A 9574-nucleotide genomic window follows, 5' to 3' on the forward strand; every position below is an offset into this window, starting at 1 on the left:
GCCTATGTCATTTCTTGAGGTGCTAAAATGGAAGGGCAGTACAAAACCCCCCAAATGACCCCATTTTGGAAAGTAGACACCCCAAGGAAATTGCTGAAAGGCATGTTGAGCCCATAAAATATTACATTTTTTGTCCCAAGTGATTGAATAATGATAAAAAAAAAAAAAAAAAAACTAAAAGTTGTCACTAAATGATATATTGCTCAAACATGCCATGGGCATATGTGGAATTACACCCCAAAATACATTTAGCTGCTTCTCCTGAGTATGGGGATACAACATGTGTGGGACTTTTTGGGAGCCTAGCCGCGTACGAGGCCCCGAAACCAAGCAACGCCTTCAGGATTTCTAAGGGCGTAATTTTTTTATTTAATTCCTCACTACCTATGACAGTTTTGAAGGCCATAAAATGCCAAGATGGCACAACCACCCCCCCCAAATGACCCCATTTTGGAAAGTAGACACCCCAAGTTATTTGCTGAGAGGCATGTTGAGTCCATGGAATATTTTTGGAATATTTTATATTTTGCCACAAATTGCAGGAAAATGACAAACTTTTTTTTTTTTTTGCACAAATTTGTCATTAAATGATATATTGCTCAAACATACCATGGGCATATGTGGAATTACACCCCAAAATACATTCTGCTGCTTCTCCTGAGTACAGGGATACCACATGTGTGGGACTTTTTGGGAGCCTAGCTGCATATGGGGCCCCAAAAACCAATCATCGCCTTCAAGCTTTCTAAGGGCGTACATTTTTTATTTCACTCTTCACTGCCTATCACAGTTTCGAGGCCATGGAATTCCCAGGTGGCACAAACTCCCCCAAATGACCCCATTTTGGAAAGTAGACACCCCAAGCTATTTGCTGAGAGGCATGGTGAGTATTTTGCAGCTCTCATTTGTTTTTGAAAATTAAGAAAGACAAGAATTTTTTTTTTCTTTTTTCAATTTTCAAAACTTTGTGACAAAAAGTGAGGTCTGCAAAATACTCACTATACCTCTCAGCTGGGGTGTCTACTTTCCAAAATGGAGTCATTTGGGGGGGGGGTTGTGCATTCCATGGCCTCGGAAACTGTGATAGGCAGTGAAGAGTGAAGTAAAAAATTTACGCCCTTAGAAAGCCTGAAGGCGGTGCTTGGTTTTCGGGGTCCCGTACGCGGCTAGGCTCCCAAAAAGTCTCACAAATGTGGTATCCCCGTACTCAGGAGAAGCAACAGAATGTATTTTGTGGTGTCATTTCACATATTCCCATGGCATGTTTGAGCAATATATCATTAGGTGACAACTTTGTGCTAAAAAATTTGTCTTTTTCCCGCAACTTGTGTCACAATATAAAATATTCCATGGACTCGACATGCCTCTCAGGAAATAGCTTGAGGTGTCTATTTTCCAAAATGGGGTCATCGGGGGGGGGGGTTTGAACTGTCCTGGCATTTTATGCACAACATTTAGAAGCTTATGTCACACATCACCCACTCTTCTAACCACTTAAAGACAAAGCCCTTTCTGACACTTTTTGTTTACATGAAAAAATATTTTTTTTGCAAGAAAATTACTTTGAACTCCCAAACATTAGATATATTTTTAAAGCAAAGGCCTTACAGATTAAAATGGTGGGGGGTTCATTTTTTTTTTCACACAGTATTTGCGCAGCAATTTTTCAAACGCATTTTTTTGGGAAAAAACACACTTTTTTAAATTTTAATGCACTAAAACACACTATATTGCCCAAATGTTTGATGAAATAAAAAAGATGATTTTAGGCCGAGTACATGGATACCAAACACGACATGCTTTAAAATTGCGCACAAACGTGCAGTGCCGACAAACTACATAGATTTTTAAAAACCTTTATAGGTTACCACTTTAGATTTACAGAGGAGGTCTACTGCTAAAATTACATTGCTCAATCTGACCTTCGCGGTGATACCTCACATGCATGGTGCAATTGCTGTTTACATTTGACGCCAGTCAGAGTTTGTCAGCTCTGTATGACTTTATCTTTTCCCTCGTAAACCATAAAACTACATGTATAGCCTGTGGCCCTATCACAGAGCTTATACATCTTGACCCCGTATCTGGCACGTTTGCTGGGAAGGTACTGTTTGAATGACAAGCGGACAGAAAACTTATTCAGGGACTCATTAACACAGACAACTTGATGGGGAGTAAACAAGTCTGCAAAACGTTGGTTGGAGTGGTTTACGAGGGGCAGAATTTTGTAGAGCCAATCGTATCCAGGGTCTCCACGAGGACGACAGAGTTCATTGTTGTTGAAGTGCATGAACCGCAAAATCTGCTCGTATTGTGCCCTGGCCATGGAAGCAGAGAACACGGGCATATGATGAATTGGGTCAGTGGACCAATATGACCGCAACTCACTCTTTTTGGTTATGCCCATGAGGAGGGAAAAGCCCAGAAAGATCTTAAATTCGGAAACCGTAATTGGTTTCCAATCTCTGGCAAGGGAGGACTGAGGAATAGTGGCGATGTGTTGACCAGCATACAAATTGCTTTAGTCCACAATAGATCTATAAAGATCTTCGGTGATAAACAGCGAATAAAAATCAAGTGGCGTAAAGTCAACTGTTTCCACATGAATGCCGGGTTAGACAGTGAATGGGGGAAGTACGGGTGCTGCAGAAGTGGTGGGTTCCCAATTCGGATTGGCAAATGCAGCAGGAAGGGCACTATGGGCATGATGGGCCTGTGTTCATCTTCTTGGTGGCAGCGGGACACTACTTGTGCTTGCCACCTCGTCAGCTTGAACTGCACTTATGGGACTCGCCACGTCACCAAGTGTTACTGCAGTGCTGGATGTACGACCAGGGCGTACTAGGCCGCTGGTGCTTGCCAGTTCACTAGAAGGAATAGCGGCGCTAGTACTTCTCTGCTCCATATGAGGGACCTGCGGTTCTTACACCTCAACAGCAGAAGAAGTTCGGGGTCTGGTACGCCTGACCTTGGCAGGGACCACAACTCCGTCATCAGAGCTATCTGTGATGGAGCCGCTGCTGTCTACAGGTTCGTATTCTGAGCCTGAATCTGACAGATGAGTGACTTGCTCTTCACTATCTGTCATGCTCAGAAACGTGTAGGCCTCTTCACTAGTGTACCTTCGATTTGCCATTTTGGGCTCTAAATTTAGTGGTACACTAGAGAGACTCACAGGTAAAAAAGCTCCTGACTGTTAGCGACTGTATCAAAATGCTACCAAAAAACTGTTAGCAATTACAGGGATCAGGCCTGACTCTGCAAACACTGCAGTTATGTGTTTTGTAAGTGACAGTGATCGATCAATACTGCACTTGGTAGTGCTGGGCCAAGGGGCAAAACGCAGGTGCTAGCAGGTATCTGGGCTGATCCCGCTAACACTGCATTGGTGTTAGCGGTACTGGAACTAACCTGACTTTGCCTGGGGCAATGCAGACCCTATCTGACCCTAAAACTTAACTTATATCACCGCCGGGTGATTAGGGGGTTAAACCCTTATTAGGTAATAAACGGCGGGTGCCCTGAAACTATAATAAACAAACTAACTAACCAGCGTCACCCGTAACACTTATACGGTGATCACTGGTGAAAGGGTTAACTAGGGGGCAATCGGGGGTTAAAACCTTTATTAGGTAGTATATAGGGGTCCCTGACGCTATAAAACGCTGACGGCGAACCTATATACTTACCTCTCTAACCAGCATCACCTGTGCCACTAATACAGCGATCAGAAAAAGGATCGCTTAGTGACACTGGCGACGGGGAGTGATCACAGGGTTAAAACTTTATTAAGGGGGGGTTAGGGGGGTACCCTAGACCTAAAGGGGCCTACCACTAACTGCCCTACCACTTATAACTTTCACAAACTGACACCAATGCAATAATCAGAAAAAAAAACTGCTATTGGTGTCACTGTGACAGGTGGTACAGGGGGCTGATCGGGGGGTGACTGGGGGGTGATGGGGGGTGAAAAGTGCGCCTGCGTGTTCTACTGGAAGTGTAGTGTTGGTGCAAACTCACATTGATGTCTTCTCTCCTCTGCGCCGGAACGAAAAGACCGGTTCAAGGAGAGATGACATCACTTCCTCTGCTTTTGTTTACATTACAGAAGCCGAGAAAGCATTTCATTTGCCAGTAGCAATCGCGAGGGGGTGGTCACGAACGAGTGGCCTCCCCCTCACCCCTGATTGCTCCTGACTAGAATCCAACCGCCGCAGACGTACAGGTAAGCCCTTATGCCTGCCCGTGCCATTGTGCCGACGTACATTGGCGTGCGGCGGTCGGCAACTGGTTAACTAGATGATCATTGCGATCTGATAAACCTTATATAGTGTCACCTGGTGGAGGAATTTTTTCAACTGCACACCTAATATTGTCTTTCACACAAGTGATTTGAGTTTCACATCCACCTGTCCAGAGATCATGTCTGGATTGCACCTTCATACTGTTTATTTGCACTTAGAACTTGACTTAATTAACTTTTCTTTATATTTATATTTTAATTTTGTTCATATGTTGGGATATTAGCACAACTTTTTGTTTTTCAATATAAACAGCTGCCACTATCCCTACAATATTGCAATTCCTACTTCAATGTTACTTTGAGGGTTACAACATCTGTGTTATAATTAAAACAATTTATTTTATATACACAATTTATTTATATACACAATAAAGCATGTACTCAGGTAAAATCAACAATAGACCAATGCTCTTATTGGCTGAAAGGTGTATAACATATTGCAAAATAGCTGTCTCCAATCAAAACCCAGACAGGATTTTAGACATATACAGTGCCTTGAAAAAGTATTCATGCCCCTTAAAATTTTCCACATTTTGTCATGTTGCAACTAAAAACGTAAATGTATTTTATTGGGATTTTTTTGACAGACTAACACAAAGTGGCACATAGTTGTGAAGTGGAAGAAAAATGATAAATGGTTTTCATTTTTTTTTTTTTTTTACAAATAAATATCTGAAAAGTGTGACATGCATTTATATTCAGCCCCCCTCAGTCAATACTTTGTAGAACCACCTTTCGCTGCAATTACAGCTGCAAGTCTTTTTGGGTATGTCTCTACCAGCCTTGCACATCTAGAGAGTGACATTTTTGCCCACATCCTTGCATAATAGCTCAAGCTCTGTCAGATTGGATGGAGAGCATCTGTGAACAGCAATTTTCAAGTCTTGCCACAAATTCTCAATTGGATTTAGGTCTGGACTTTGACTGGGCCATTCTAACACATGAATATGCTTTAATCTAAACCATGCCATTGTATCTCTGGCTGTATGGTTAGGGTCATTGTCCTGCCAGTCTCAAGTCTTTTGCAGACTCTATCAGGTTTTCTTCTAAGATTGCCCTGTATCTGGCTCCATCCATCTTCCCATTAGGGATGAGCCGAACACCCCCCGATTCGGTTTGCACCAGAACTTGCGAACGGACCGAAAATTCGCACGAACCTTAGAACCCCATTGACGTCTATGGGACTTGAACGTTTGAAATCAAAAGTGCTAATTTTAAAGGCTAATTTGCATGGTATTGTCCTGCCCCAGGGGACATGTATCAATGCAAAAAAAAGTTTTAAAAACGGCCGTTTTTTTTGGGAGCAGTGATTTTAATGATGCTTAATGTAAAAAAAAAAAACTTGGAACTCTGCCAAAATAGACAATTGTACCCCACTTCCAAGCAATGTTTCATATTCCTATGTCTGCCATCAAATATCTGTGTGTTAAGTATACCTATTTTTTTTTTACATAGGGGATAAAAGACTCAGAGGACACCCCTCATCCGAGGAGACCACAGACCCCCCACCTCTGGAAGAAGGTGAAAGCCACCCAAGCCAAGCAGAGCAGGAGGAGGAAGACGTGGTGGAAATTGGCACCACAACAGGTGAGTGTCTGTGACCACAGGCTCAGGTAAGAGATGGATGCTGGCAGATTTATAATACATGGTGTGTTTTTGTTTCTATCTTTTTAGGTGATCGTGATGTTGTGGATCCAGGCCATTTCACTTCGGAAAGTGCACAGATCCTGATCGGGGAGATCATGGGGTGTAATACGGTCTTGGAAAACATCAATGATGTTAAAAAAAAATGAAGAACATTGATGTTTTAGGGAGAGTTTAAAATCCCTCAAAATCCCTTTTTTTGTGCTTTTTGTGAGCTAAAAATTTTTACCGTTTTTTGACATATTTGTGAAAAGCCAAATTTTGAAGAGGCACACAGTGTGTCAACATGTGCTATCTGCCATCACGGGTGATCAATGGACACGTTTTGGGGATGCAACCCCTTCCTCAATAATAAAGTAGCTGTGAGGAAGGGGTTGCACCCATAAAACACATACCTTGATCCCCCATGATGGCAGCTAGCACATGCTGACATTCGGCAATTGGTGTGCATCTTAAAAATTTGGCTTTTCTAGGGGTGACTTCACCCAATCTGAACGCAATATCAAACACAGTTTTTAAATACTCATGTCTGATATTGCTTTCAAGTTCTACCATACCTATTATACCTGTTTTATCTTAAATGGACATTTCTACTTTTTCTAATGTGACCCCAAAAATTGTTATACAACAAACATGTTGGTTTGTTTTAAAAAACCTTTTCTAAATGCACATGTGATTGTGCTGGTATTAAAAAGAATGTTAATCAAGAATGTGTGGATTATTGTTTCAATGCTCCCAAACTTTTGTTGTGCTCTAATTGGTGTTTTCATTGACAATGGGGGTTATTTCCTAAGGGCAAATCCACTTTGCACTACAAGTGCAGTTTCAAACTGCACTTGTAGTGCAAAGTGTCTTTGCCTTTAGTAAATAACACCCAACAGTGCTTTGTAATGTTACACAATCACGCCATTTTCAGGACTCCCCACATTTCTGTCAGGGTCAGCTAAAAGAAACACAAGCAGTAAATCTCACCAAAGATTTTAGTAGTTAAATTTTTTTTTATTTGAAAAAGGTTTCAGACATTGTTTGGCATATTGTTAGCCCCCCTACCCGCAAAGTATTCAAGGTATCATCACGGGCACTCAGGGGGGGGCAAGCCAGGACGGCCACTTTCAAGCGCCGTCAGGGTTGGTTCATTTTGCATTCCAGTCTCAGGCCCAACTGAGCCAGCATAGTTGGCAGAATGTTGCCATAAAAAGTTGTGTAGAACACAGCACGCCAGGATGATATGATTCAGTTTGTACTCCGCCATGTGTATGGGCATAAGAAATAGGCGGAACCAGCTGGCCATGATTCCAAATGTGTTCTCCACCACTCTTCTGGCTCTGGCCAGCCAGTAATTAAAAACCCTCTGGTCCGGGGGGAGGGTCCTCACCGGGAATGGCCGCATAAGATGGTCCCCCAGCGCAAACGCTTCATCTGCAACAAAGATGAATGGGAGTCCTTCCACATTGTCTTCTGGAGGTGGCAAGTCCAAGCTGCCATTCTGGAGATGCCTGTAGAACTCCGTCTGGGCAATGACTCCACCATCGGACATCCGGCCATTCTTCCCCACATTCACATACAGGAACTCGTAAGTAGCCGACACCACCGCCAACATCACAATGCTATTGAACCCCTTATAATTATAATAGTACGAACCCCGAGTTGGGTGGTGGGACGATGTGGACGTGTTTCCCATCAATTGCCCCTCCGCAGTTAGAAAAGTCCCACCGCTGGGCAAAGTGGGAGGCCACAGTCTGCCATTCCTGTGGCGTGGAAGGAAACTGTGGAGTTAAACAAGAAAAAAAAAATTAGTCATTTTGCACATAAACAGGGAAAGCAGATTAGACACAAACATTCTTGGCCAACATCAAGATAACATTTATTTGAGGGAGTTTTTAAAGACCAAAGTATAAGGTACACCTATCAGATCCCCCCCTCTCATGGGCCATTTCTAACATTTTAGGGGGGGAGCTCTTGGACAGGTAACCCTCTCTACTTCATTGAGAGATGAATGCCTAAATAATGTGTATTACTTTGGCCAGCCCCTCCTTAGTTACACAATTGACAGCCCACTGGACAGGTAAGAAGTGTCATAATACAAAGATATAAATACACTTTGTACACATTTGAGCACATTTGAAAATTCTACTATTACCTATCAAGATAATAATAGTGTACAAAAACTTTAAACAGTACAATTTGAAAGTATTCAGGCAGGCCCTTGCACTACATGCTTTGGGGAATTCATCCATACATCTGACCACAAAATAAATGGGTATAGTGTGTATGGATTTGGCAGAGTCAGCAGATAGATGATTGAGGATAGATAGAGAATTGTTATCAGCTGACTTAGCAGTTGGGGGGAGGGTTCCAAATGATTTGGTGACCCCCCAAAAAAGCCTCTGGCGCTCTGCCTGAATTTAAAGCACAAATCACATTTAAAAGCATTTTAGGGGGTGTTTGGGGTAAAGCACTACTATGGAGCTGATAAAATACATTGCTAAGTGAATACACAAGGTGAATATAGGGCCAGGAGACCATGCTGGGGAGGTTAGTGAAGGCAAATATGTATGAAGGACAAAAATATAATTACATAAAAATCCAGCATGCATGAGGACAAAGGGGACATTCACAGCATATTCCAGTCATGGTAATTAGGGAATGAGGAAAGAAATACAATATATTATCAAACATTAAATACAATAAAATGTGATATTAAAGGATAAAAATCTTACCTTAATATACTCCTTCTGCAGGACCTGAATGATGGCAGAACAGGTCTCTGGGATAATGATCCCCAGAGCCTGGGGGGAGATGCCTGTCGAGAACTTAAAGTCCTGCAGGCTTCTCCCCATCGCCAAGTACCGCAGGGTGGTGACGAGCCTCTGCTCCGGAGTGATGGCTTGCCTCATGCAGGTATCCTGCCTGCTATTATAAGGGGTCAGCAAAGCCAACAAACGGTGAAATATGGGGTCCATCATCCAGGGAGAGAGTTGCTGAAATCATCAGGATTATTCTCACGGAGCAAAGGCATATGACAGAACTGGTCACGCTGGAGCAACCAATTCTTGCTCCATGAACTCCTCCCCACCCTGTTCATGGAATGGACTTGTGTCAAGGTAAGGACCCCAACACCAAGCCCCCGCACAGCACGAACTCTACGAGGAGTACGTATACGCAACATGACTAGAAAACGGTCGGCTGCTCAGAACGAAGTAACAGAACGCACTGAAGAACAGCAAGGCCTGTGAAGAGCGACCTGAAAAACAGTAATGAACGAACAAGAACAGAATGACAAGAGTCAATGGTACTCGCTGCACGCACTGAAGAGCAGATACAAACCCACAAGCACAAACTGAACAGCAGAAAACGATCTGAAAACCACGAGTCTGAAAAAGTGTGAATCGTCTCTCACCAAACTTCTACTAACACAAGATTAGCAAAAGGAGCCCAAAGGGTGCCGCACTTGGTTCTGAACTGGCCTTTTCTAGTCTCATCGCACATGGTGTACGTCACCGCGTTCTTGGCGATCGGAAAATTCTGACAACTTTGTGTGACCGTGTGTATGCAAAACAAGTTTGAGCCAACATCTGTCGGAAAAAATCCATGGATTTTGTTGTCGGAATGTCCGATCAATGTCCG

At 42.9% G+C, this 9574-nt stretch overlaps 1 long non-coding RNA gene across 1 annotated transcript in view; it reads left to right on the forward strand.

Moving 5' to 3' along the window:
• Window positions 1-6634, forward strand: part of LOC141110074 (uncharacterized) — a 122886-nt gene extending 116252 nt beyond the window's left edge. Inside the window, exons 2-3 of the long non-coding RNA XR_012236235.1 lie at window positions 5759-5890; window positions 5978-6634. This is a non-coding gene — a long non-coding RNA (uncharacterized lncRNA). The remainder of the gene's footprint in view (window positions 1-5758; window positions 5891-5977) is intronic.
• The last annotated feature ends 2940 nt before the right edge of the window (window positions 6635-9574 follow it).

This window comes from Aquarana catesbeiana, linkage group LG10 (assembly GCF_042186555.1).
Source record: "Aquarana catesbeiana isolate 2022-GZ linkage group LG10, ASM4218655v1, whole genome shotgun sequence".
In the NCBI taxonomy this organism is placed as follows: domain Eukaryota; kingdom Metazoa; phylum Chordata; class Amphibia; order Anura; family Ranidae; genus Aquarana; species Aquarana catesbeiana.